This window comes from Cynocephalus volans, chromosome 5 (genome assembly GCF_027409185.1).
Source record: "Cynocephalus volans isolate mCynVol1 chromosome 5, mCynVol1.pri, whole genome shotgun sequence".
Classification (NCBI taxonomy): Eukaryota; Metazoa; Chordata; class Mammalia; order Dermoptera; family Cynocephalidae; genus Cynocephalus; species Cynocephalus volans.
This window is the reverse complement of record NC_084464.1, coordinates 16325855-16342458: the sequence shown is the minus strand read 5'-3', so window position 1 is coordinate 16342458 and position 16604 is coordinate 16325855. Positions and strand designations below refer to the sequence as shown.

The 16604-nt window shown below is 35.8% G+C and overlaps 1 protein-coding gene across 6 annotated transcripts in view; it reads left to right on the top strand.

The window, feature by feature from the left end:
* Nucleotides 1-16604, top strand: part of FARS2 (phenylalanyl-tRNA synthetase 2, mitochondrial) — a 535122-nt gene that overhangs the window by 169999 nt on the left and 348519 nt on the right. The gene's annotated exons all lie outside the window — the stretch shown is intronic.

Genomic DNA, 16604 nt, shown 5'->3' with positions numbered 1-16604 from the left:
CTGCAGAGAAAAGTAAATATCAATTGGGATTTTATCAAGTTAGTATGGCCCTGGTGTTGGTCATGTGTATCTTTAATTTAAAATGTATTATTATCTAGTAAATGTAGTTTGTTAGACAGAAATCTTTTTAAAAATGAGCTTCGTGGGGGATGAATAATGAAGAGAGTGTTTTTGGTGATAAGATTGTGCGCCACCACCGGTGATAAAGTAGTTCCCTATCCTCTCTGCCTGCAGATGGCACTGATTTTATACTGGCCTATAATTTTTAAGCTACACAAATTGGAATTAAAAAGTATCTTTTTTTCTCGTTAACATTATGTCTGTGTTCATGTGTGCACTGTTTTTACTTCACTCTCAGCAGAACACAGAACTAGGACCATCTTTTAGTTCCTATAAGACTCCATTCATTACAAAATCATTAATGAGTGAAATAAAATTTGCTGATAATTTTGTAAGTGAGGTGGAGGAGAGCTTTTGTATCATGTAACCAACAATGAAATCATTCTGGGCAATCTTTAATAAATCTGTCAGTTTTCTCCAAGTCCCTTTTTTTGTTGTCAATAGGCAGTTGTTGTTCTGAGCCCTTTCTCCAGGGAGAACTTAGTTCTCTGGTGCCCACTTCTCAGACCCAGGAAATTTCAAAATCTCATTAAAAAATCCTCTTTGTCATGCAGAGTTATTTAGCAACTATCTTGTATTCCATGGGCACCTTTGGGTTTTCATTGCTCAACCATACCAATTTATTGCTGTCTCCCAATAAAAAGCCCCATATTTTTCCCAAGTGCTAAAGAACTCTTTTTGCTTGTTACTGAGACAGTGAGATTTTCCCCCTCCTAATTAATCTTTTCAGTCAGATCCTTTATAATACAAACATACAGCTGAATTAAGCATTTTAAAAAATATCAGCTTCCAGAAATGTTTTATGGCTTTAGTCATAGCTTCATTCTTGGACAAAGCACATTGGCTGACCTAAATGTTATTTGAGTGCAGTTGTTGAGTGTTTGAAGTTTCTCTTCTTCCCCCCCCACCTCCTCTCCCTCCTCTTCCTCCTCCTTTCCTTGCTCCTTTACCTCTCTCCCTCCTCTTTGTTAAAATGCTGGTTTGTACAGTCTGAATTCACAGTTATGACCTCCTTTCTTTCATGTGCTCAGTCTGTCCACTTAAACTATTTTGTTTGGCTTCATTACCCAGAAATATTCTCCCATTAGCATTATCTTGGATCATCTCTTCACTACTCAGGTCATTTGTACTTGCTCTGCACAATTTCAAACCCAAGAGTGCTCTGTGGTGTGTCCCATAGGACTTCAGCCTTTTGCTCTGTTGCTTCAGGCAAAGATTGGCCTGTGAACTTAGAATTAACTAAATTGGTGATGTAATAGTGGCTGACTGACTTACCAACTGCTTAAAATTTTCAAATGTGATTGAAGTGACTTTATCATATTTGTTTTAATGGTATAATACAGAAATGTCTTGTGGTTTGAAAATGTTACGTCTGTTTCTAATTTTCCTCTTTGAAATATTGTAACTCTGCTGCTGCCACAGTGTCTTGTTCTAGTACTTACCTGGCTTTATTAGGTTATTCAGAAAGAGAGCACTAATGCTTTCTTCCCTTGTGAGGTTTCCAAACCTGTACTTAGGCCCAGATATCTCAGGCAGGAAAGTTAGGTGGAATTATTTCAGCAGCACTATGATTAAGTAAGAATGCAGTGAATATATGTTCTTGTGCATCCCATATGCTTAAAATATCCTTATTGAGGGCCAGCCCTGTGGCTCACTCGAGAGAGTGCGGTGCTGGTAGCGCCAAGGCTGTGGGTTCGGATCCTATATAGGGATGTCTGGTGTGCTCACTGGCTGAGCATGGCGCAGACAACACCATGCCAAGGGTTGCGATCCCCTTACCAGTCAAAAAAAAAAAAAAAAAAAAATCCTTATTGAGTACACTTGAGAGATCCTGCCTTTTATGAGTCCCCAACCACCATAGGGATAACTTGAATTAAGGGTTTATTTTGATTATTTTCTATGACATATCATCTTTTCAGAGTTTTATTTATTTTATTTTTTCATCCAAATCTTTCTTTTTCATCAAGCTTAGTCTTAAAAGGTCATCAAATTTTTTCCGACATGAAATTGACATTTGGATATAATGTGATTATTATTTTCTAAAGTTACATATACATTTAAAAATTTTATTTAGCAATATAGAACTGTATTATTATGAACTCTTGAAAACAAAAATGTTCTTAACTATCTGATTTAGAAAATTCAGAACTGTCAGAAGAGATGCAGAAAAGAAATAAAGTAAGGAAAAAAAAACTTGAATCATAATGAGAAATTAGTTTTGAGCTTGATTTGTTTCCCATAACAAAGTCTGTCAAAGAAAATGAGTAATAGTTACACATTTAACAAGTTACACAATATATATAGAAATTATTATACCCTAAAATAATTATGTAAAGTTAATATTTGATTAAAATATCTACATCAGTAGTGCTTTGTAGACTGCTTAATAGTCTTTTTTTTTTTTTGATTGCTTATAAAGATCAACAAAATTTGCAAACCTTTATCAAGACTGACCAAGAGAAAAAGGGAGAAGACAGAAATTTCTAAAATCAGAAATAAACAAGGAGCACGGTAGAGCAGTTGCTTATTCTAGTACGCAGAGCGGGCTTTGACGAGAGAGACATAGTCTTTTTTGGGTCTCCACTGGTGATTCTCTTTGTGTCACTGAAGTCAGGCATCTGGCTGGCCACCTGAACAGTAGGTGTGGCTCCTGCTGTGGCGTTGAGCTGCTTTTGTGGCAGCTGTGGCTCTGGTGGGCTTCCCACGACGAAGTGGTGTTTTTGGCATGCTTCTTGTATGTTTGGGGTGGGGGGATGCTGCCCTCGGCTCCTGTCTTAGGACCCCGGGCATGCTCCGTTTCTTGTCTGTATCTTTCAGAGTTTTGTAAACTGGACAACAACATCACAAACCCTTGTTTTCCTTCTGGAGGGTTTCTACTGAACAACTCTTGGGTTTGAACAATATTTTCTTCTTCCCTATCATTTGTATGAGGCTTATTTATTTGCTCAACTTGCAAACATTTCTTTCTTGCATTTCTTCTGCTGTTTTCCTTTGGTTCTCTTCTGTTCCCATAGGAGAAAAAGGGCTTTGATAACCAATGTCAAAACTGGTGTGTAAGAGGTGACGCAGAAATATTTTTCTCCCTATACTCTACTGCCTTTGGAAGTTCACGTGGCCTCCAACCACAAAATGCCTTCACATGAATGATATGGACCATTATAGTAGCTCACGTTTATTTTCAAAGCAATACTCAAATAATCCAAAAACCTATTCACATTGATGCAATTATACATATGCTTAGTGCATTTGAAAGGTGAACTTTAATTTACCATTTGAGGAATTTATTGGTCCTTGTGCAATAAAAATGATTTAATTAGGGTAAACTGTCATGGTGCACATTACTTAACCTCTTTAAGCCTCAGGCTTCTTATTTGATAAAGGGTGAAATAATAAGGATGGTGAGGATTAAATGAAACCATATAGTAGGTGAGATAAGTAACCAGTACAGTAGCAAGTGTAGTAAATGATCTATAACTGTTAGCCAACAGTAGTGCAAACAGCAGCAGGATTTGTTATAGGGTCATTATATCTGTCACAGAACTCAGAAAGAAGCATGGTGGGTATTTAGTATTTATATGTAAGGCAGACTATATAGATAAAATCAGTGATCAATGAATATTTTTAAATGTCTGAATAGAAAAATAACTATTTTGGGAATCACTGACTAGTCCTAAATAATTCCTTGAAATTCTACTGTCACGCAAGCCCCATTTTCACTTGGCCACTATTGTAGATTGATTGAATTGTGTCCCTCAAAGTTCATTTATTAGAAGCTTAATTTCTACTGTAACTGTTGAGAGCGGGAAATCCTATTATGGTAGTTGAAAGGTGAGGCCTTGAAGAGGTGATTAGATTGCAGGACCGTGCCCTAGTGAATGGATTAATAATGGTGGTCAGGGGCATGGTTCTGAGGGCTTTTGAAGAAGAGCATGTGAGAGGTTAGTCTCTCTCTACTCTGCCATTTTCTGCCACAGGAGACCCTGGGTCTCTGTCACCACCCCCAAGACCTTCACCAAATGTGTTCCCTGGACTTTGGACTTCCCAGCCTCTGAAACTGTATGCAATAAATTTTGTTTTCTTAAAAATCACCCAGTTTGGCTATTTCTGTTATAAGCAACAGAAACAGACTAATCCAGCCACTCATAGGATTTTGCACAGATGTGTATTATAGGTTGAATATCCCTTATCCAAAATGCTTAGGACCAGAAGTGTTTTACATTTTGGATTTTTTCAGATTTTGGAATATTTGCATATATGTATGTGGTATTTTGGGAATGGGACCCATGTTCATTTATGTTTCATATATACCTTGTACACATAACCTGAATGTAATTTTATACAGTATTTTAAGTAATTTTGTGCATGAAACAAAGTTTGTGTACATTGAACCATCGGAAAGCAAAGTTGTCACTATCTTAGCCTCCATGTGGACAATCTGTGGTTGGTTGATAGAAAAGATATATCATAGCTAAAGGGGACTAGGATGATCTTTTTTCCTTTGGGGACACTGGATAAACAGTGTGTTGTGTGCCTGAGCGTTGACTGCAGCTCATCTCATGAGGCCAGGCATAAAATTTTCAACTTGTGGCATCATGTTGGCACTCAAAAAGTTTTGGATTTTGGAGCATTTCAGATTTTGGGTTTTCGGATTAGGGATGCTCAACCTGTATTCTTCTGACCATTTGCTTTTTAATTTGTTTTTTAAATGTGTTTTTGAAATTTGGGCCTTTATGAAAAATCTTTTTGACTTTCTAAATTTTAACTTTAATTGGATTTTGAAATCTACTTTTATTCTTAAACCCTGTTAGAATTAATTTCCTACACCTTTTCTTTTTTCATTTCTAAATTACCTTCCCTATCTTCCGGAAACAGTTGCTGTCAGAGTGGAATTTGTGTTTTGGGACATTTGGGTTTGTATGAGAATGCTTAAGAAAATGTCCAAGAAAGAGAAGTCCTAGTGGAAAAACAAATGACACAGCCTATTGTGTGCAGTTAATGGAAATCTAATTGAATTTCATCAACACTGTGGTATCTCTCAGACATAAAGCTAAGTGAGAGGCAGCCACTGAAAGTTCCCTGGAATCAAGGGTGAGATCAATGTTTTGGTCCTGGCTTGATGTCTAATTGGCTAAGTGATCTTAAACTCTCTGGATCTTCCCCTCTCTGCGTGTCATTTCCTTATTTGAGATTGACTTAGTTGATCTCTAACACCTCTTCCAGCTCCAGTTTTATATTTCCATTAGAAATAGTAGCTGGCTTTGTTTAGATGGTCTTACTTTTGTGTTGTATTGTGCAGATGGCCTCCTGTATTGTAGAGCTGGGGCTAGGTCTCACAGGCCCCTTGAGCCCGTTGTCCAGACTGGGTCACAAACCCTTCACATGCAGTTCTATGAGCTAGGTAAAAGGAGAAGGTCCTTGGAGCTGTAGGTGAAGAAATAATAGGCTTTATTTCTAGATGTGAGCTCTGCCCACCAGCAGTTCAGACCTGCTGCTTCACACACTCTGAAGAGTACACAAGAATAGCAACAAGCTAAAAATACAGGGGTGCGCATGTGCACTAACTCCACCCCCACACAACTTGTTTACAAAGAATGTGCTGCACCACCTCCAGCTGGACCTGAGGCAGGCGGCCTGACTAAACTACTCTATTTTCCTCACATGTATGTTGCAGGTATGTGTTGGTTGTACTTATATACTGCATGTAGTATTAGATCTTAATAGTTTTTAAAAAAATAGCCTTAAAGTAACTGACTTTTTTTACTTACCATTGTTCTAAGCTATAGTGTCTGTGAAATCATGGGCTTAATACGAAAGTTATATATTTTTCTAGTACACATTGAAATAATTATATAACTATTAAAATAAAATATTTGTCTCTGTACCTCCCTAAATCTCAGTGGAATGTGTGCCACGCTTTGGGAAACATGGGTGGGTTTTGCATTTTAGCTTCAACCATCCCCATCCCTTTCTAATATTTTTGATATGTTTTATGTAGCCACATGGACATACCAGTGCTTCTGATTGATCTATTGAAACTAGCTTGGCCACAATCAGTAACTGAATCCTATAGTGCCCAAGTGGACTCTCAGGATTATTATTTGCTAACTGGACAAGATGCACACTCTGAGAGATTTATATTCCATTTGTGTAAAGTGATGGTAGTTGTGGTGGCAGGGTCACCAGGGGGAGGATCTGGGGGTGATGGTGAGGAGGATTGTGGAGCAGATGGAAAATGTTTTTAAAATAATAATACAGGTGCTGGCTGGTTAGCTCAGTTGGTTATAGTGTGGTATTATAACACCGAGCTCAAGGGTTTGGATCCCCATACTGGCTGGCTGCCAAAATAATGATAACAATAATAATAATAAAAATGATACAGTTTACCAGTGTGAGGTATAATTAATATCATCAGGCAAGCATGTCATGCTTGGAGGAAGGCTAGCCTACTCCTCTGTGACCCTGGGTACTAGAGCTGTTGTCCTTGTGTAAGGACTCATTTGTCTTCTTAACAATGTGCTTGTTTAGTGTTCTTATGGAAGGGGCAGAATGAATGAGACAGCCTTGAGCATCAAGAGTGTGGTAGCTTTAGTTTTTGTTGCCAGGAGTGTTCACCCTCACTTCGGCTCATGAAAACCAGGAGAATGACCACGGTGGACTAAAGCTGAAGACTCTGACTTCCTATATGATGCAAGCATTTCTCCTTGGCTTGAGTGAAAATTCCAGAGAGGATTCCATTTTTCTGTAACAGTGTGACAACATTACTGCCAACGGAGAACCATTCAAGCTTCAGAATGCAGAGGAACATAAAGGCAATCTAGTATGTTTAAAAATACACACACACACACATACACACACATGTATATACATCTTAATGTATATATATTAAGATTACAATAAAACAATAAAGGCTTTATTGTTCATACAGGATTTTAGAATCTAATTATCCAATTAGGATAATTGATGGGAAATTTACTGTTTTTCTTGTGCCTTATGTAAGTGACAGGGAATAGGGGCTGTTTGTTTTCACCTCCAATTGTTACTTTTAAATGTCCACGTGGTTAATAAAGGGCAGTTTTAAAAAAGCGTTCAGTGTCCTTAGTAACAGCAGGATAAAAGGATTCTTTTTCTTGGTGCTCTTTACCTTTTCATATGACACTTATTTGAATGTTTGGAGTGGCACAAGAATCATACTTCATTGTCTAAAAACAGATGATCTGCATCTTTTGGAATAATCAGTGAGTCTGTCACCCTGTGGGCCTCCTTTTTGTCCGTTGTTAGGTAAACCAGGCTTATTCTGCAAGACCCAACTCTAGTCTCCTTTACTAATTGAATGATCTTCCACATTGTGTTGATTTTTTTTTTTTTTTTTTGAAGTATAATTGTGAGTAAATGTTTCTTTTTACTATCACATCAGGTCGGGTAACAGGATTTTGACTTTTCCTGGATCACAAAAGATATCTCTTAGAATGTGGAGCCTTTAAGGTCCTAATCAGTTATTTATTTATTTATTAGGGATGACACTTTCTACACGGATCCATGTTTTGACCAAGAGTACTTCTTCTTTTCTCTGTATCATCACTAGTGAAATGTTCCCTTCCATTTCACCTTATTGCTTCACCTCCTTATTTCCCGCTAATTAATTAATGTCCTGGAATTAGTTCCCCTCCCAGGAATGAATTTTTATCTTCGTCTGTAGGAATATCAAAACACTATAAGCTGATTTTTTGTGGAACAATTTTGGAGGTGGCCACTATATTTTTTGCATTAGGAGATACTGACATTTGAGTCCTTTCCCATTCCTCTTTTCATTCTTCAAATAATATTTATTGTTTTCTCTGCAACTTCAGATGTAATCTTGCTTGTTGGGAAAATTTATGAAATATATAAAAGCACCAAGAAGAAGAAAAAATTATGGGTAATCCTACCACCTAGAGACGATAAACCTTTCCAGTGTTATAGTTTTGTTTTAATTCTTGAGTTTTAATGTCAATGTTATAGCCCACCAACATTTGAATAATATATTAATTTTATTTCACATGTAACTGTTCTATAAAGAAAACTTAGTATTGCTTACTAATTTAATTTGGTGTATTTATTGAACTCATTGTTATTAAAGAAGAATAACGTTTGTGAAACCTAGACTACACATAGGCTCTACATACAAGAGCTCAAATACGTGTATATTTGTTTAAAAGGTGTTGAGATTTTAAAAAATGGATTCTAGTAATTAAAAAGGCCATTGCTATCTTTCAGTTAATTTCCTCAAGAGACATTAATTCCAGTGATGCTAAAGTCACTCAAAATGTTTTTAGAATTGTCTTTAATTACACCATAATATATTATCATTAATACTCAGACTTCATTGCTTGAAAGATTTGGTTTTTGAATACAGTCAAAAATCATTTGGACACAAGGCTAGAATTTTGGATGATCAAGCTGGGTAATAACATTTTTTGATTAAAAACAAGTTGTAAAAATATAAAGGGTTTTTCACCCCCTGGATGATTTATAATATGATTCTGAAGGCAGTTTATAAAATCAGGTTCCAGAAACCTTCACTCCTATTGCAGTCAAGATATGCTGGCTAAGAAAACGAACTAGACTCTGCATGAAATAATTTTGATACATTTTTTAGGCTCACAGAAAGTGGAAAAACTCTCCAAGGAGAAGATGGAAAATAGACTGAAATGAGAGTGGGTACACATGAAATGTGGGGAGTTTCTGTAGGCACCTGCCATCGTCAGTGGGGCACTGGAGACCAGGCATGTGGAGTGGTAAGGTGCAGAAGTCAAACCTGGGACTCCCACCTTAAGTCTCTTGAGGAGAGCTAAATTGGTCCCAGGGCTGTAGGTGCTCTGGCTACACACAATGAATTGTTGAAGGACAGCATCTTCAAGCTGAGCCCTCAGGCTTCCTACCGTTTAATATCAACCAGTCTAAGATCACCAAACACAAACTATCCTGTGTGAGAGTAAGCAGAAACTAAACACCCAGTTGCTTCAGCTGTTTGAATTCCTGGGCACAGAGTATAAAATAACTGTATGAAATGTATAAAGAAGAAAAAAATGAAATCTCAAAAATGTATAAATAGTAAAAATATTTTTTAAAAAAGAGACTACGTGAGCTGTCATGAAAAGATGTGGAGGAAACTTAAATACATATTACTAAGTGAAGGAAACCAATCTGAGAGGCTGCATATTGTATGATGCCACCTACCTGACACTCTGGAAAAGGCCAAACTATGGATACAGTAAAAAGATCAGTATTTACCAGGGATTGGGGGGAGGGAGGGATGAACAGATAGATCACAGAGAATTTTTAGGGCAGTGAAAACACTCTGTATGATACTGGATGCACGTTACTATCATCCAAACCCATAGAATGTACAACTCCAAGAGTGAACTCTAATGTAAACTTGGACTTTGGGCGATTATAATTGTCAGTGTAGATCCATCGATTGTAACAAATGTACCATTCTGGTGGGGGATGTAGATAATGAGAGAGGCTGTTCATGCGTTGGCGGTAGGGGTGCCTGGGGAACATGTACCTTTCTCTCAATTTTGCTGTTAACCTAAAACTGCTTTAAGAAAAAAGTCTTTATAAAAGACAAAAAGACTGCAGCTTTGAGAAAAAACTAACTAAAGAGTAAAATTAAAAAACTTGTTTGCTAAAATTAAAAAGCTTGTTCTTTTTCTGGACTGGAATTCAATCCAGAGTCATACATTATATTTAATTTTCATGCCTCCATTTCTTTTATTAAACTGGGACAGTTCCTCAGTCTTTCTCTGTCTATCATGACTTGGATACTTTTGAAGAGAACCGACCAGATATTTTGTAGAATGTCTCTCAATTCGACATCATTTGGTGTTTTCTTATGGTCAAATTCATTTTATACATTTTTGGCAAGAATATCATGGAAATTATGTTGTGTCCTTATTAGTGCATTATATTGCACATGGTGTTGACGTGTAACATTTCTGGTTATGTTAACTTTGATCACTTAGTAAAGATGGCATCTATTAGGTTTCTCTGCCATGAAGCGATTATTTTTACCTTTGTAATTAATAAGTTTCTTGTGGGAAGATATTTCGAGACTATGTAATTATCCTTTTTTTTTCTCATCATATTTTGCCCAACTAACATTAGAATCCATTGATAATTATTGCCTGAAATCACTGTGGTGTTTTTAAGTGGTTATTTTCTATATTTATAGTTTCTTCTAAATGTATTAATTAGGATTTTACTTTAAGGGAGGCCTTTATCTTTCCTTCATATATTTATTCAGTCAGTTATTTATATCAGTATGGTTTCATGGATATTTGTTTATTGTATGGGTTATATTCATTACTGGGAGCCTTTCAAGTGTCTCCTGTGTCCTCTGGCATGTTGTCATTGTTTTTTGGCTCCACAGGATATCCCCAGTTCATATTTTACTTTCTCTGCCCTAATCCTGGAATCAGTCATTTCTCTAAGGCACTCTGCTCCTTTTATTAAAGATTTAAATATTTAGAAACCCACACCTGAGTGCGCTTATGCTATGGGAATGTCATTACTTCTATCTAGGTCCCTTCAAAGGACAGAGATAGGAAACATATATACATTTACTTCTATTTTTATATTGATCTATCTGTATATGTGTTAAAAAATATGAATTCATATGGGTACTTCCAGTTCCAAGCCAACACTACGTGGTTCATTCTAGCCCTCCCCTTTGCCTTTTATAGTGACAGTGAAACACCTGGTTCTTCTTACCCAAGATGTATTTACTTAATTGATTAGTCTTAGAATGAACATAAGGTAGTTTCAGAATTATTAACATTATACCTCTGTGGAAAAAAAAATTGCTAACTAGTATATAATATTAGCTATAGTTATTTTGTCTTTAAACTTAGAACATTTAGTTAAAATACTATTTATCAAAGCTACTTTGGCTTAATTCTTTTCTTCTCCACCCTCTTCATTGTAGCTATCTCATTTATTTAGAATAAAGTTCTGTCTGTTGTTACTGTTTGTGTTTCATTTTGGGTTCTCACCACCTCTGGGTAGATTTTATTTTTAATGTTTTGAGTAGATAAAATATTAATGTGGTTCTAAAAGTCAGAGCTGTACAAGAGCCTAGAGAATTGTCACTCTCCCCACCCCACCGTTCTTTATGCCGCATTCCCATTCACCAATTTTTTCTGTTATAGAAAACGAACTAGGCAAGAAGCAACCTAACACTCGGAGGGTTGGAGAGCCAGGAGTTTATTACGCTAGCGGGCCCAGACAGGCTACTGCCTGAAAATCTGGACCCCGAGCCCAGGTCCCACAGGGCTTATATAGGCAAACTTCTCCAGGTTTTAGGTTTTGCTTTCTCAGCATTCATGTGGTCTAGGCAGAATAAGCAAGCTACAGAAGCCAAAAATGCAAGCAGTGATTAGAGGCCAGGCCAGTGCAACAAGCAAACATTGTTTCAAAGACAAAATATTACTTCAAGGACAAAACAAGCTTATGAGAAAGTTACTTTTGCATTTTTTCCTAACATTTCCACTCACCTCCCTGGAGGTAATTTATTTCTTTTATTTCCGGTTTATCCTTCCTTTGTCTTAATTTTTTTTGTTTTGGGTTTGTTTGCTTTTGTTTTGCACAAATGAGAAGATGAATGCGTATTTTATTATTTTCCCTTATTTCTTACATGAAATGTAACATATTATACATACTCTTTTGCACTTTGTTTTTTTCACTTACCAATACATCTTGGAAGTCATTCCATATCAGTTCAGAGAGTTCTTCCTCATTCTTTATCACACCTGCACAGTGCTCTGTTGTATAGATAGACCATTATAGAGGTATATCTTCAGGGTAAATAGCTAAAAATGGAAGGACTAGTAAATAGCTAAAACTGGAAGGACTAAGTGAGGAGATGAGAACAAATGTTGTTTTGTTGGCTACTGCCAAATTTACCTCCAAAAGGATTCTACCAGTGTTTATTTCCACCAACAATGTATGAGAGTACATGTTTTCCCAAGTTGCACCAAAAGAATATGGTATCTACCTTTTTAATTTTTGCCAGTGTGGTAGGTTGGAAATAATAATATATCAGTGTTTTAATTTGTGTTTCTCTAAGTTTAAATACTTTTTCATATGTTTTAGGGTGATTTTCATAAATTTGTACATATTTTTGTAAATTGTCTGTTCATGTGTTTTCCCCATTTTTCTATTTAGTTTTTGGCCCTTTGTCAACTATCAAAAGTTCCTTGTACACTAGGGATATTATCCCTTTGTGGTGTATGTTGTCTGAAATATTTTGTTCCCTTCTTTTTCTTTTTTTAAATTTTGATGTGGAAGGGTCTTGTGTTTTCCTATTTATTTATTTTTGTTAATGATTTTTAGTTTTATTGTATTTTAGTCAGAGGTGTAGTTTATTATTTCTTCTTTATGGAATGTACTTATATTTTTGTTGTCACCTGATATACCGTCAATTTTTGTTAATATTCTCTGTGCCCTTGAGAAGAAAATATATTTTCTTTTATGAGGGGAGCAAGTTCTATATACATATGTGTAAGATTTCCGTTCTTAATTCTGTTTTTGAGGCCTTCTATCTTTTAGTTAACTTCGTACACTTGATCTTATAAGAATGGTGTATATCCTATTATTATTAGTGTGTTTCTATGTGTGTCTTTTACATCTCTGTAGCTCTTTCCCATAAAGATGATTGCTGTCTTATTCGATGTGTAGATATTCATAAGTATTATACCTTCACTGTCATTTAAAACTTTTAGCATTAATATGAGATCTTCTTGTCATGTTCAACGTATTGTTTTGTTTTTGTTTCTGAATTCTCCTTTGTCTGATTTCAAGGTTGGTATGCTTTTTAAATATTATTCACATTTGCCTGTTAAACTCTGTCCATTCCTTCATTTTTAATATTCTTTTAGGTGTATCTCTTGTATACAGCATATAGTTGGGTCATGCTTGGTGGCTGAATTTAATATTGTTACCTTTTTTTTTCTTTTAATAGGTGAATTAAGCCCATTCACATTTATTAATATGATATGCTTGGTATCAACTCTGTCATAATATTTTGTGGTTATGTGTTATGTTGTATTTGTTGTATTTCTCTCTGTAGATGTTTTTTCTTTTTTTCTTAAATATAAATTTTTGTTATTTAAAGAGGTTATATTTCTGTTTTAATGATTGCTTTTATACTTAAGCCTTTTATTTTATTTTATTTTATTTATTAATTTTTTTTTTTGTCTTTTTCGTGACCGGTACTCAGCCAGTGAGTGCACCGGCCATTCCTATATAGGATCCGAACCTGCGGCGGGAGCGTCGCTGCGCTCCCAGCGCCGCACTCTCCCGAGTGCGCCATGGGCTCGGCCCATATACTTAAGCCTTTTAAATGCCCTTATCCCACTGTTTTCCTATTTAGCTTTTTACTATCTAAAAGTTTGTCTTAAAGGTGTTCTTTAACTATTGCCCACTGTCTATACAATAATCAATGAGTACATTCTACAGATTCTCACTTTGCCTCTCCTCTGTCATTTTTTGTTATGTTATTTCTACTTTATCAGAACAAAGTAGAAACAATTATTTGTTACTTTCCCAACTTAATACTCATCTTTGCTTTAGTTTCAAATCTACATTTTTTGTGTATTAATGTTCTCTTGATCATTCTTTTAACTAAAATTTTCTCAGTTATTTGTTGCTTAAATAAAGCTCATGCTTTGGTAAATTCTTCCCGAAGAGCTCATTAATGTGACGTTCCCAATGTTCTTGTGTATTTAAAACTTTTACTATAGACTTGATACTTAAAGGACAGTATTTATTGATTTATTTATCATAGAAGTCTAATAGTTTCACTTGAATGTTTTCTATTTGGCCCTTCCAGATTCATTTTCTCAGGTACCCATTTTATTTGGTGTCTTTTAGTTTTGTTCCTTTTTTTCCCCTTTTTTTCTCTTTCAGGTACTCCAGTTATATAAATGTTATTCCTTCTTTGACTGTCTTCCATTTCTACCACTTCCTCTCTGACTCTTTTATCTTTATTTCACTGTCCTTCTCTTGGTTGGTTTTCTGCTTTTCTTCAGTACCCATTATTAAATCTTCATTGAGTTCATTATCCCTTGTATAATTTAAATTTTGGTTCTGAGGTGATTTTATTTCTTCTAATTTTTCCTGAGTTGAATAAATTCTCTTTTAATTTTTTTCTGATTTTCACCCATTTTTAGTTTTAACTTTTGAATTTCTGACTCAAGCAATTGTTTATTTCCCTAAATGCTTACTTGAGCATATTTAATTTAGTTTTCATGTATTAGTTTACATTTTTCTTCAACTATGTGGTTTTCTTTTTGGGGGGAAGGGGGTTAGAGTTTCATCACTTGAGCTGTTTTGAATTGCCTTCTTGATTTTTGAGTAATAATTCTTTACAGTTTTTACGGAATTTTCTGTTTCTGTTTTATTGATTTTTAATTGTGAAGATTTCCTAGTTCTCTGGTGCCCTCTTCTGTTAGTGTGGCAAAGCACAGATTCTTTAGTGAATCTTTTTTTTGGTTGGGGGTGGGAAGTGGGGGATGGTTTTGTAAATTCTCTAATTTTTTTTTTTTTTTTAAACCTACAGCACCTGGTATTCCCAGGCAGTCTCCCATATAAGTACAAGTCAGGCCTGACACTGCTTAGCTACCGAGATCAGATGAGATCAGAATGTATGGCTGTAGACTAAATCCTCTAATTTTTTACTTCTGTTTTATCTTGTGCAGACCTGAATTTTCTTCTTTGATTTTTTTTTTTACCTCTTTCCACCAATTGCAAAGTTTGTCTTTTACTTTTTCTTTTTTTTAACCCTTTTCTCTTCTGTTATAACCTTGCTTTTTGAAGACTGTCACTTCAAATTGGACATACTTTCACATCGCTTTTCTGTAGTCTCTGCTCAAGTCTACTAAGATACTTTTTAGGATTTTCACACTTAGGGTGACTTACTTGGCACTTTGCTCATTGCCCTCTTCTATTTCCCTCAGTTTCCCTCAGTTTGCCCTTGCTTACCTCAACTATGTATACTTGGGTGGGAGTATAACAACTCTCTCCCTGGGATCTAGCCTGCCTACGTCCCTGCTTTTTTTCCTTCTTTCCTTCCTTTTTATGTACAGTTATTTTGAAGCTTGGATGCTGAGGGCATGGTATTTAATAGCTTTATTTGTTCTTGTTGTTGTTTTAAATTATTTTTGGAAGAAGTATTGGAAGAAACAGACCTTGAGAGCTGTCATTATCTTTAGCTCTTGTAAGAGTAATTTGAGGCCTAGGATAGTAGAATCTTTTTCGGAAAAGATTTTTGTTTGCTTTTGCAGGACATTTAGAGGAACTGTATGACTCGGATTCCTTTAGCTCATTTTAACAGCCTTAGGCTTTCTCTATTACCCAGGAAATGTGATTTCTGACTGCAAGTTTACACAAGGACTGGTTTACTTTTGTGTTCATCCTTGGCATGAGAATGAGTCCTTTAGGATTTTTGCAGATACTCTGAGTGCTTTTCTGATTTCATGCTGGGTGTTTTTCTAGTTTCCTGCTTTCCTGTAGAATTTTGTTTAGTAATTCGTCTCTATTGTGTTCCTCATTCAGTGCTTTTAAGAATTTTATTATTTTTGAAATTTTAAAATATTTATTTATTTTTGGCAGCTGGCTGGTAAGGGGATCTGAACCCTTGACATTCGTGTTATCAGTACCACATTCTAACCAAGTAGACTAACCGGCCAGCCCAAATTTTTTACTTTTTAGTAGTATTTATCAGGCAGTTTGGTTCTAATTATCCAATGCAACATTACTAGAAATGTCAGGTGATTCATTATTTTATTAAAACATTTTTTATTTTCAGTTTCACGGGACCTCAGGTGGAAAGAATGATAGGTTCATTTACTCAGTTTTCCATCTTATATTTCTTTTTTTTTTTTTTTTGTCTTTTTCCGTGACCGGCACTCAGCCAGTGAGTGCACCGGCCATTCCTATATAGGATCCGAACCCGCGGCGGGAGTGTCGCTGCTCTCCCAGCGCTGCACTCTCCTGAGTGCGCCATGAGCTCGGCCCTCAGTTTTCCATCTTGAGCTAGTCTCCTTGAAGTACAGATCTGCTATGTGGCTAATGTTGGGGATGCTTTATTTCAGTGGTAAAGCAGCTTATGACTTATAACTCTGATTAATAATGATGATGATAATAGTGAGGAAAACTTATTTAGTCATTGGAATATGCCAGGTACTCTGTTTTTTTAATGCATTATTTTATTTATAATAAAATCTACTAATTTTACCATTACTATTCCTATTTTTACAGGTCATTACCTGAGGCTGAGCTACCCTATCACTTACCTAAGTTTACACGGACAGTAAATGGCAGAAATATGTTTCAGGCCCCTTTTCTGGGCTTTGGAGATACAGGCTTAGAAAATTCCGGCATGTTTCTTGCCTTCATTGACTTTATAGGATTTAATTCCTAGATGATCCTTTCTTATCGAGTCT